At 41.4% G+C, this 13,244-nt stretch overlaps 1 long non-coding RNA gene across 1 annotated transcript; it reads left to right on the top strand.

Moving 5' to 3' along the window:
• The first annotated feature begins 1,852 nt into the window (after window positions 1-1,852).
• Window positions 1,853-9,783, top strand: LOC128853595 (uncharacterized). Its single transcript, XR_008452210.1, has 3 exons — window positions 1,853-4,028; window positions 4,341-5,539; window positions 5,629-9,783. It is a non-coding gene; the product is annotated as an uncharacterized LOC128853595 (long non-coding RNA).
• Window positions 9,784-13,244: the final 3,461 nt, after the last annotated feature.

The following is a 13,244-nucleotide window of genomic DNA, read 5'->3' as shown; positions in this document are numbered from 1 at the left end:
ATGCTTTAGTGCACCAACTTTTCTGAGCCCACTTTGTTTTTCCCAGATGTTCAGCTGGCAAAAGACTGACAGATGCCTCCCTCTGATTATTTTCCCTCTAACTGGTAGAAGTTTGGAAATGTTGATTTGACATTCCCTAGAGTAGATTCTGCAGACATCAGGTCAAACACCTCTGAGATGCAAGAATTTGCTTTCCAAAATGATAAAAGAAGCAAGTAACATTAATTTATTGTGGAAACGGCATTCTTCCACCCCCTGGCTAGACATGAGACCAACATGTGGAGTAGCATAGAGTGTCTGGTTGTACAGAGACTAACCCTGAGGCTGCTCTGAGGGAGTTTGCCTGTCTCTAGCCCAAGAATTTAGAGATCTGAGTTACCTCCAAGGCGGAATTAACATTTGACATATAGTTAGGCAGGACAAAAGAGCTGAACTTCTCCATTCTTGTTTATGTCAATACCTCTCATTCCATCAGAACAGCCATTAGCTGGCACAGAGTTGGTAACATCAGTATTCAGCTAAGTGAACACATCACTTCTGGCTTCTAGCAGCACAGTGAAACTTGAGCCAAATCTGTGAATTTTCAGCTATGATAAAATTAGATAGAGCAAACTATTTGAGGAAGATTGGCTTTGAGACTAATGCACGAGGCTAGAATCCAGGAAACCCTACGCTGAGAATAATACCATATAAGCCATTTAGTATCTCCGTTTGCAGCTCTATTCTGAGATTAATACATTTCTTGGGAGATTCTTCTTTAACACATAGGGAAATAATTATCACAAACAAGCTTCAGCTAACCTGAATACAGAGCTCTTTCCAAGTTCTACTCCAGTATCTATCATACTAGGAGAAAAGCACACTTACAGCCCTCTTGCAGCCCTCTCTTCTATTTGCAACATACCTGAGCATTATGTGATGCAGAAAATTAATGGAAAAGTAGAAGGTGACGAGATGAAGAAATGAAAGAGAGCCCACCTGACATCACTAGGAGATACCTGTAGCAGTTATCTTACTGTAAAGGACACTTAGGAAGAGACAATCTGCTTCCCGCTGTGTCTGATCTACAGGCTTTTATATTGGCATTTGGCTGAATCTTATAAAAGAAACCTATATTTACCAGAAAAATTCTAAAAAGAATGATTCCTGGTACCGGTGAAGTTGACCTTCTACTTTAAAAAGAAAAGCTGTCAGACCATATAATTTTAGTTGTCAGTTACAACCCATCAAACAGTGACTTTAACTTCCGTACACTGCTAAAAAGAAAAGGATAATCCGTCTTATAAAGGTGAACTTTGATTTCTAAAAATTCATGCATGTTGATTTTACGTATGGGTCAGTGCTTCCATTTTCTGGATGAACATCAGTACTTTTGCACTGAATGAAGCTTTGATATTCTATTCAGCTATATGAAGTCAGAGTATTTCATTATTTCCTCTGGAGCTTCCTAAACAAAAGTAGTTGAAGTCATTACAATTCAACACATTGTTACATTTCAGTGCAAGCAGTAATTAATGGCTGAACAGCTCAATTAGCACTTGCAAGCAATTGTAAGCAACTGCTCTTCACAAGTATCAGTTTTCTAAGCTCTACTCTATAAAGTAACCTATTAGTGAAAGATGAGAAACTTTGTCAAGGGATAGATTAGGTAGTGTACATCCTGCTGAGTAGATACTAGATGGAAGATACCCGTTTTCTGAGGGAGGGAGGGAGGGAGGGAGGGAGGGAAGGAAGGAAGGAAGGAAGGAAGGAAGGAAGGAAGGAAGGAAGGAAGGAAGGAAGGAAGGAAGGAAGGAAGGAAGGAAGGAAGGAAGGAAGGAAGGAAGGAAGGAAGGAAGGAAGGAAGGAAGGAAGGAAGGAAGGAAGGAAGGAAGGAAGGAAGGAGGTGGAGAAGCTGTTGTCGTAGATGAGTGAATTGCCCTTTTACAGAGGAAAAATAGAAAATCTCCACGTTTGAGCTGCAAATCACCTCACTTTAATCTGTCCACAGACTAGTTGAGAATAGCGCCTAAGTGCCACTCTGGCTGCATTTTCTAGATTTTGGTAGGCATACAGTGACTGCCTTTACTGCATGTAAGCCACTTTTATTTCTTCTTTGGGCACATCAGCCCAATTACCTTCCAGACACAGTAATTTACCTGCGATGTAAAGTTCAGAGAATAAAGTTCATATCAATTTTGGGCTATCACGGAATAATCACAAGTTTAATAGTTTAAACTCCCTAATAGCTGGTTCCAGAAGTTTTCAGAAAATAAAAGAAAATAAAAATCGTGATGAATAATAGTTTTGTTAATCCTATTTGAGTGTGAGCTGTGAAAAATATAAAAGGGAATTTTAAAAATCAATTTCTGTCCTCTGTAATTAGTGCCTGGGGAACAGATCTTCAGCAAATAGTCATAGCAGTGAAACATTTATAGACTTGCTGGTTAGGTTTACCTAAAGATTTTCTAGCCACATTTCAGAACTAGCATCCAGGTGTCATTAGCCTACTCTGAAAACTCGGGACCTGCACATCTCTAAAAGTATAATATAGAAAATCCTTTGTAATCATATAGCAGATGTGGTAGAAATGTATATTGTCTAAATTCCCAGTAATAAATAAGATTTCATGACCAAGATCACAACTTATAACTGCAAAATTTCTCTCGACTCCAAAGAAAACAGAATTTGGATCTTTGAAGCACTAGTATAGCAAATATAAAATTCTTGTAAATGAACACCTTTCTAGGAAGAAGACTACTAAAGCTGTCTTACTGTCTGCTTCAAAATAAAACCACAAGTGAAAATCTTTCTGATGATTAAAATACACTTAACTGAACCGATCTGTCATCTATGCATCCTGCTTTATCTAACCGCTCTCTCTATTAGCACTCATCATCATGGTATCTGAGCTTCTTCTGCTGGAGGTGTTATTCCAATTACTTTCATGCCATTGCTGACATGTAACTGAGAGCAAAATGTGAAACTCCGCTAGGAAAATAATGCTCCAATTAGTTGCTCCCTCTGTCTAACAACACAGAAAGTCACACTGTGAAAGATTATTTCCAGAGCTTGCTCTCTGTGGTAGTCTCTCCTCCTTTCTTTTTTATTGTTGCCACTGCGATGTTGACACAGAAGTTTGGCAGTCTCTCATCTGAATTACATATTGGAGCTCAAGCTATTTATGGTAGTCAATACAAATCAAATACCTCCTATGTACATTAGCCACTGCGCGGCTGACTTTTCCTGCTTCTCCTGTGCTGACCCAAATCTCTGTAGGAGACAGAGAAAGCATTTTTCTTATGTACCCTGACTCCTAATTGAAATAGGAAAACGCCTGAGGAGGAGAGCTGTAAATATACAACAAGTCTGAAGAAACTACTGTTTTGTGATCACGTACAAACTGCCTCTTTCTCAGCAGTTCTCTCGGATTTAGAATAGATTTCATGACTGAAAATATTTCACCCAGTCATAGGATAAGAAAGAATTATAAACAATTTTGGAGACTGCTCCTGAGCTAAATCTCAGTGTTTTGATCCTCTACCTTAAATATCAGATATCTTGCTTAAGGGCAGGATAAACAGCACTTCGAGAGTTTCACTGTGGACCCTCCTATCCCACCGGCAGTTGCAGTTATTTGTCAAGTTTAAAAGTAGTGGTTGGAAACCACCTTATTCCTCTTCAGCCCTTGCCTTCCAGAAAGCAAACAACAAGCAGGTAAGAGGACTGAAGAGCAATGTCTCATCAAGCTACAACCAGGCTTTCTCCTTGATTCACGTCCCATCTGCTGGTGGACACTGCTCTCTTCCCCTTGGTCAAACAGCATTCAAATGCTCCACCCAAGGAATGGATCTCATCTGGGGAATGTAATTTGGGGCATCTTAAAAGAAAATGAATATGGAAACAAGACTCAAAGAAGCTCAGGCTCTGTGCCAAGCAATCACCACCACCTACCAATCTTAGCAAGAAATGGCACAGCAGAGATCCTTAAACCACGGACTTCAACCCCAGCTTAGAACACAGGAACACATTGCCTGGACATTGCCAAGGTAAGACACATGCTTTCTGTAAGATCTCCAGTAATTTTCACTTTTTATTTTGATATTTCCAATCACAGAGGTCAGTGGTGGGGAAGTGTGCTACACTCATTAACCCTGCGAACAGTGCATTTCTTCTTGCTAAATGAATTTTCATAAGCTTCCCCAGGAGGCATCAGTTCATTTTTTCATGAGATCCTATGGTGGAATTAGCTCTTCTCTAAAAAATGAGTGTTCCTTCTGGGTTTTGGGGAGAGTTGGGGGGTAGTATGTAGGGTTTTTGTTTGGCTGGCTTTTTAAAAAAAAGGTTTTTCTGTCTCTCAGTAGGTTAAAATCCCCTGCTATGACAACCCAGCTCTTTCCACATGTGCCTGCGCACAGACAGAGGTATTGGTAGCATATCCCTAGGACTGAGATCCACCTATGAGAAGCTGCCTACACAGGTCTCCAGTGAGACTCAGAGCAGAACAGCAAACAGAATCTGCTCATGCATAAGAGGTAGGACTCAGCCAGACCACTGTGAGCTGTCTGGACAGTATGAAGGAAGACAAAACCCATGCATCCTGCTGGGATACGGATGGTTTGCAATCCATCTCTGACTATCAGATATCCAGGCTCCTGGTGACCTCTTTGGAGCTGTACCTCTTAGTACAGCTGTGTGATAAACTCTCATCCAGCATATAAGATGATAGTAGTCTTAGTAAAGGAAGAGTTAATTCTGCTAACAGCGTGAGCTGTTCTTGTGAAGCCTTGAGCCTAACAGCAACCACAGCCATGAGAATACCTGCGCTGAGACCATTGTTCATGAGAGGGGACAGCAAACAGCACTGATGTTCAATAGCTGTTACAATTACACTCCCTTACTTCAGTTTCTCACTTAAACATGACTGCTTCTGCTGAGTGGTAAAGTGTCTACAGCAGAAACAATTCAGTTTACTGTCTATCTGAGAGAAAAACTGCTTTGAAGCTTTGTGGATCATCAGAACCAATAGAAAGGATTAGCTGATGATTTTGTGAATGAGATGAGATTATGAGATGAGCTGGAATACAGTTTTACGTGGTTACAATAGGCTGATGTTTTAGGATCATTAGGCTTTTCTTTCTCTTTTTTTTTTAAAGAAAACACCCAACAAACTCAGAACGTGTAAGGGCTAATGCTGAGCCTGTCACAGACAGCAGCAGACATCCCTTCACCTTAATTCTCTCCAGTATGGCCTGACCAGTGCAACACTGTGCCGATACTTCCTTTGCTGATGGTAACAGTCTTAGTAATTAATACTCATATTGTGTGTTAAAGGAAATAGCAATCCCCTTTCTACAGTGATATGCAGCCCAGAACCTCGCAGCATACAACGTTCTCAAGATATTTGGAGATTAAGACACTTTGGTCTGCATATAACACCTTTCTCCAACAGCAGTCAGAAAAGCAGAATGGTGAAGACATTTCCATAGCACTGACCCCTTGGAGGAATTTCATCTCTGTATACTGCTGTCTCAAACTGTTTCCTGGAGCATTAGCAGAGGTATTGGCTACTGACTTCCAGAACTATGTTAATATCGATGAGAAGTCTTTTACCTTTCAAGCCTGGTGAACAAATAACATCTCTCCCAGGACTGTGCGGTTTTGCTGTCCACACTGTGGTGGTTCTATACACGTGTCAGCGAAGGTTCAGCGTACTGAAGAAAGGTCCTTGTTCTATTAAAGGAGTTGCTACCTGAAAAAGTTTTAACATACAAAGGTAAAATATCTCTCTGAGCATAGGTTTGAAGCTTCTTAGATAAATAATGGTCATGAAAACGTGACAAAGCCTACTAAAAGAATCTATGAAACCAAAGTGAAGGATCAGGGGAGTTGCTGATCAGAATCTTTTTCAGCAGCCTTCTTTTTGGTTAAAAATAAGCGCGACTGACCTTGAAACCCTTCTAAAGAAAGTTTCTCCTTTGAGGAGTCACCTTCAAATTGGCAAGTACTGAAGCTTTAGTGTTCTGTAGTAACACCCCCAGCACCACCTCCGCTCCCCAAATGTAATTAAATTCAGATTAAAACTTTAAACAGCTGAAAATTAAATCATATATTTGGGGTTATTTGTACAATTCCCTTGGCAGTTCTGAACATGTGGGATGATTTACCATTTAAACTATTAAGATTTAACTTTTTCCCTAAATAGGGAGAACTATGGATCCAATGGCATTACAGAGCTGCAAAGATTTCAGTATTATTACCAGAGATACGTGAATACGAATGGAACAGGTACACTGTCCCTTCTAAACATCCTTAGCCTTTCAATTATTTCAGTGTAAGAGAGTCTGTCAATGCCAAACACGCTGCAGTCTCTCCTGACGCTGTTACCTGCTTGGTCCTGTATCAAGTTATAGCACCGAGACAATATGTATAAGCTGGCAAGCAGAAAAGGTTATTTAATGGCCACCACAATGTTATATGTGACTTACTTTAATCTGAGGTCTCGAGAGCCACTTCAGATAGGTGAGTTGTCTTCTGGCTCTGCAGAAATGGGTGATAACTACCTGGAAACAGCAAAAAACCTTCACACCCCCAAATTCTGCTTTAGCAAGAGATATGAATGAAGGGACCGTTACCTGTGCCTGGCTTCTTTTTAAATCATTTGCCTGTGTCATAATTTATTTGTCCATTTCTTTGTGCAGACTTTGTGGTTACCTTCACATTTTATCTCACGGGAAGGAACAGCGAGCTGCTGTTTTCCCTGTATTGCATAGCTCACACTGCAATCGAAGGAGCAGTGCTCCCAGCACAGTAGACCAGTTCTTAGTATTAACAAGCAAAAGACCTCCATACTCTGAATTCTGCTTTATTTTATGTCTAGTGATATACTCCAGAAAGCAGATTTACTCTTCCAGGGTATGAAACCTGTCACCACACCTTCTGTTCATTTTTTGCTGGGTACCAAGGAGACAAGAAACTTTTCTTTTGGGTAAGTTGTGGGTGTTTTTCTGACAGCCTCTGTGTCTTGTACACTTGTACCATACTTAATGTAGATAAAAGTACAAATATTTTACATAATTACATGGATGTTAACATTCATAGTGCCTATGGCATCAGTTCTAATTTAGTAAAGTGAATCAGTTCCTTTTCCTAACAATTCAAAACTGCTGTGCCAAACAGAAAGGCTGCATCGTGCTTGGCTGTTACCACACTTGAACATTAGCAATTCTAATTGTAAAACTCCTTTAAGCGTTACTCTACTGGAAAAAAAAAAAACAAAACAGCTTTTTTAAAGTGTAGAAGTTTTTCCTCAAATCTCAGCTTTGAGACCTTATGAGCAGAAACTGCAACAGCAGAATCAATTCATACCCATGGGTGAAGGTGTAAGAGTTGCGCTATTTTTCTCCTCGCACCGTTGCCTTTTCTCGTTGGTCTGTTACACCTGGTCACAGATGGTACATGTTGTTAATCTGGACACCGTTAGCACAGCAAGGACATGCTAGCAGAGCAGAAAATGGCTTACTGAGTTTTCACCTCAAAAATTAATTGAGGCAGCAGAACAAATTTCTAGAAACTGGTGGGAAGATGCCTAGAAAGCAAGTGCAGAAAATCCTTGAAAGAAGTAGGGAAATGCTAGGAAGAACAGGGAAAAATCCTAGAAAGCCCAGGGCAATTCCCTCAAAATCACCACCCAAATTTCTGGAGAGCAACTGATGAAGTCCTTCAACACAGAAGAAAATTCCTCAGAAACAGTGGTGAAATTCTTAGAGGGTTTGGTGAGAATTCCTGTAAATCTAATCATAAATGCCTAGAAAGCACCATGTGAGTTCTTAGGAACTGGTGGGGAAATTTCAGAAAGCACCAGTAAAATTCCTAGAAAACAACAGATTAATTTTTAATTAGATTAATTGGTTAATTTAATTTTGTAGAAAACAACCAAGTTGGAAAGCACGAATTGAATTCCTAGAAAACAGTATGAAAATTGCTAAAATACAACAGGAAAAATTCCTAGAAATGTTCTAGAAAAGAACAGAAAAATTCCTAGAAAGCATGAGGAGAAGTCACAAAAAGCAAAGGAAATTTTCCTGGGCAGCATATGCTGAAACACTCTGATAAATTGCCTACAAATGCACCCTCAAATAATTCTGAAAAACAGTTGGAAAAGTAGAAGTAGGAAATTGCCTAGAAAGCATCAGGAATCTTCCTATACAGACTCTAGCCCAAGGAATTGTTGGAAAGAACAATGTGAATTCCTGAGAAGACCCTAGATTGAAGAAAAGAAAACAACTGCTATATTCTTAGAAAGCCATGGAGATTTCCTGAAAGTTTTTGGATTCTTGGAAAGCTGTGGGAAGTTCCTACAAAAGATCTAGTTTAAGGCATTGCTGGAAAGCAATGAGAGTCTAGAGAGACAGTCTAGGTTGCAACATTCCTCAAAAGCCATGGGAGATTCCTAGCCCGTTTTCCTTGGAGAAGTTTACCTTTAGGCATAGCACACCTCATTCTCCCAGTATGCTGCAGGCACTCGGTGACTGTAGCGAGGAAGCAGCCACAGCAGAGCGTGCTGGTTCCCTGTGATACAACAACTACTCTGCTGCGTGAGCACAACCATCCTGGAGGAGTGAAGAGCAGATGCAGTGCGTCCTAGCAGTCTCTGCTACAAATATTCACAAATTTTGTGCTGAAAAACATAGGGTAGGACAATTGCATCCTTATAAACAGCCATTTGGGGAAGGAGAATGCAGAGCTGCCTGAGGGGCTTTTGTTGCTGCTTATATTAAATTAATTCAAGAAGCCCTTACGGTAGCTCAAGAAAAGATCCACTCATCAGAACTTATCCTTTATGGAGAGCCAGTCTTATTCCTAATGAGGTTTCACTGTCTTGTGCAGCTAAACAAATTCCAAGAAATATATTGGCAGAGGAGAGACTCAGCGTGAGCACCAGTTCGCACGCCGGGGTGCCGATTAGCCACACGACCTGATTATGCCAATAATTAAAAAGGCAGCTTTGGGCACAGCCAGACATCCTGGGAGTTGGACAGGTTACTGCTGTGGGTGCAGAAAATTTTAATATCTTCCCTCTCTTATTCTCTAATTCTCCTCTGCATTTGTGTCTCTTCTTTTTTTCCTTCTTTCCTTTCATTTTTTGTCTTTCTTTTTCTTTCTTTTTTTATCAAGCCAAAAGATTTGGGGTGAAGCGCATGCATCACAAAGTGGTAAGGCACAAGGGTGGCTTTATGGCACCACATGTCTGAAGCCACACAGGATCTGACTTGAGCCTGTGCAATTTAGAACAATCTTTAAGTAGCCTCTATAGGTCACCTGGGAGCTGTTAGGAAACAGCTACAGTCTGGGCACACCAGCCTTGCCTTCAAATTGCCTTCCGTCACATCTGGCCATTACAATCAACTCAACCTTGATGATTCCTCTGATTCTAGCAGAACATTCAAGTTGCTGATGAAGAAAGTGTTGGACGCTGCACGAAAAGACCAAAGATTTTTGTCTGCCAGGTGCTGAGCGAGTCTGATGCCTGCTACAGAGATGAGCATGGAAAGAGGGAGGTGACGATCTCATCAAACCAACAAGCAGTACCTGCCCTCTGCCACCACTTTACCACCCTTTCTCCAGCTCAAGTGCTGCACATTGCTTTCATTTTATGCTTCCCATGTTGTACCCTTTGGCTAGATGTTTGGTTTATGCAGGGGGGAATTGTGTCTATATTCACATATAAATTGAAAATGTATTAAAGCTGTCAGTTATCCCGGTTTATGTACATATTTTATTTCTGCTTTATATTCAGCTCTATCACAGCCACAATATTTTGTGTTCTTTATAAGAAAATTAATAAAAAATTGGATCATCATGAAAGACTTCATTTCCTTAAGCTAGCAATGGTGAGAAAAAATTCCATCTGCTTTATGTCACCTCAGTTTCAATCAGTCGAAAGTAAATTTCCATCAACTCAATCCATACACTTTTCTCCTTTGTTTACTCTTCCTGTACTGTATAGAATCAAGCTAAACTGCAGAAATATTTTTATGGGCTTTTTAGATTAGTGCCCATGGTTTTGCACACAGGCAAGAAATACATCTTGCTTGTACCCTCCCATTACTTGCCCAGGATAGCCACTGAATGCCATTTCACATGCCTTATTTCCCATTTGGATTTATGTAGCTTCTATTTACAGCCTTTAAAATTTACTTATACTCTTTCCCTTGGATTTAAAAACTATTCTGCCTGCTGTTGTTACTTACAGGCTGTGACTGGGTTACCGTTTAATCTTCCCTTGGATAAACCCCCCTAAATATCTAAGCTTCTTCAACCCAGCACATTTATGTTTTCATGTTTTGTTATTCTTTTTCAACCTGCTATGATTTAATGGACAATTTTGGAAAGGCGGAACTAGCTCAAACACCGTGTTCCCTTGCTGACTTATTTGGGATGATGGGAAGAGGTTCCACCACCTCCTTCCTCCTACCCAAACACTGCCTGATAATTGCATTTACTCAACCAACTGCCACTGTCTTCCTCCCTCCCACTACGGTAACACAGCTCACAAGAGAAAACAAAGCTTCATCTGGATTTTAAGAAATGGAAGAAACCTGGATGCCTGGATTCTGCCAGGGAAATCTGACTTCGACCATCCTACAGACATCACCTTTGTGATGGGTCCAGGGAATCGTCTGCATGGCATCTCCAGCACATCAGGCTGGAGGAGAGGAAGCACTGCCATCGTGCTAAGGGCTAAATCTCATTACGTCCTTAGGGAAGTTAGGATAAATCTGTTGTTCTGTGTTCGAGGGGACTGGCCCTGTGGGAAGGTGCTCTTCTGAGCCAGGGTGCAAACGATGAACGTTACATCCCAAAGAGTCCCCAGCACACAGCCCTGAGCCAGACTGCTGCTGCTCAGCATCACCGGTGAGGCCAGTTGTAAAGCACACACCATGTTTGTGCAAACTCTGTGGAATTCATCTGCCTGAAACACAGTGTTTTTTCTGATTCCTCTCCGTGCCTCTCCCCTATAGCCATTACATGCAAGTTATTTGCTCTCAGTAATTGAGAAGCGATGGGCAGGGCAAGCGAGTCACTCATATTTTGTTCGAAATCCTTTTTGTGCCCTTCTGGTTTAGTTAAATTTGGTCAGGCTTTTCTGCTGCCCTTTGGACCATAGCAAATAACTCATCACTTCAGATTTGGGATGATTAAAAGAAAAGGAACAGTAGTGCCACCTGCAGCAGAAAGATTAAAATGTAGACCTCCTCCAGCCTCAGGGATCCAGGTCTGCAGGTGGACTATGAAGCACAAATTTTCGTTTGGTGCAGGTAATAGACCTGGCTTTCAGGGAAACAATCCTGTGCAAAGATAGAAAGCTCTGTGCTGTTCAAATGTAGGGATTTCTGCACTGCCATTTTCCTAGAATACTACCTGGATGAAGGCAGACTGTGATGCTTGCAGCAAATTCAAAGTGAGCTCCAACCAGCCACGTGCATGCAGATTTTTGGCTCTGTGTGTCCAGTCCACCAGTGGCTTTGATGGTGCCCAGCTGTGCTCAGACAGGCAGCACGCTGCAGGCAGCTCAGCCCCGGCTGCCCATACAGGAGCAGAGGCACAGGGTCTTCAATCCCTACAGCTGAATCACCCCTCCTCCTAGCAGCTGTGGGGAAACCATGGACCCTTAGTGATGCTGTGAGTCCATCACATCTGAATAATTTCACAGTGGGGTGAAAATGAGCACGATGATGATCTAGCCTTCCCACAACACCTTCCTTTGGCAGCCCCTTGCTCTCTGGGGGCTTCCAAAGATCACATCTTCTTTTTGCATTGTTCCCTTAGGTGCTGGGTGGCTTTTTTCCATCAAGCTCTTCTCTTTGCCTAAGCAGAGAAAGACTAAGATTAAGACCCAGCACTGCTCCTCCCATACTGACCTGCAAGACTGTAGCTTCTGCCCAGGGCTTTCAGAAGAAGCAGCAATGATTTCACTTGGAGTTGGATCTCTGTTTAATATCAATTTGCTACTGTTAATCTATCCAATTTAGTAAAAACAGACACAGTAACACCTCAGTTATATTTTGAGTCAATCAGCAAGCAACGAGTGGACAATTACCATTACATTCCGCAGTGATAGGTAGCGCAGAAGAACAAGCACAACACAGCCACAGTGAAAAAAGCTACCAGCCTGACCAGATTTTACATACACACAAAACCAGCATTTTTTTTAAGTATAACAGTATAAAGCACTTCTAAGTTGCCCCAAATGTCCCAGGCAGTCCATTTCTAACCCCAGGCTTTGCAACAAGACATGATCACAGAGAAAATCAGCCTATGCTATTAAACAAGATTCCCAGAAACAGACACTATAAAACAGCACATAGGGTTCACGCCGGCTCCAGCGTGTGATCACAAGCCACCTGCACTGGTTCTCAGGGACAGCTTTCCACTGGCACTGCAGCTACAGGCATCTGGTGTCTAAAGACACTACTCACTTTCATTCACAGATGAGCACAAATACCATCGCACCATGGAAAGACTGAGCAGCTCTCACAGAACATCTCCATAGAGCAAAAAGCTCCCGGGAACATGACATAAAGAGTATTGTCTTCTGGGAGGAAGATGCTCTGATCAAACCACGCAGGCAGGATTAAGGGCATATGCACAGAAAGGGCACGCCAAAAAAAAAAACAACAGTAAGTTTCTGTAAAACATCCTCTGTCAGAAAAATCCCATTTCATTGAGGTTCAGACCTTCTGTGGACATTTGCTCACTAATGATTTTTCATTAGAGGAAAACACAGGCCATTTCATAAACATCTCAGCAACATCTGTCTTCTATTCCGAAAATGTCAAGATGAAGCACTTCAACCGTCTCAGCAGCAGTGTGGTACAGCTCCTCATTCCAGTATTTATTTTGCATTATGAAAAGGACTGAATGTTCAAAGCAGCCAAAAAAAATGTAATCCAAATACATAGCTTTGTGGGACATTGTCACAGTTTAGCCCTACTCGGCCAAACTGAGCAGTTAAAACCACACAGTTGAGCCTCCAAAATCCTTTCCCACCCTAACCCTGCAGGGAAATGAGAGGAAAAAGACTTATGGGTTGGAAACCAAAACTACAGCTTTAATGAAATCATAGCAATAATAATAATGAAAACAGTAAGAAAGTAATAAAATATATATAAAAACATATGAGATTGCGCTTCTACCCCTCAATGACTCTACATCACCACAAATGCTGCAGAGCAGACATGAGGGAATGGTTCCACTGCCAG

This window comes from Cuculus canorus, chromosome 14 (assembly GCF_017976375.1).
Source record: "Cuculus canorus isolate bCucCan1 chromosome 14, bCucCan1.pri, whole genome shotgun sequence".
NCBI lineage: Eukaryota > Metazoa > Chordata > Aves > Cuculiformes > Cuculidae > Cuculus > Cuculus canorus.
This window is presented reverse-complemented; position numbering and strand designations above follow the sequence as displayed.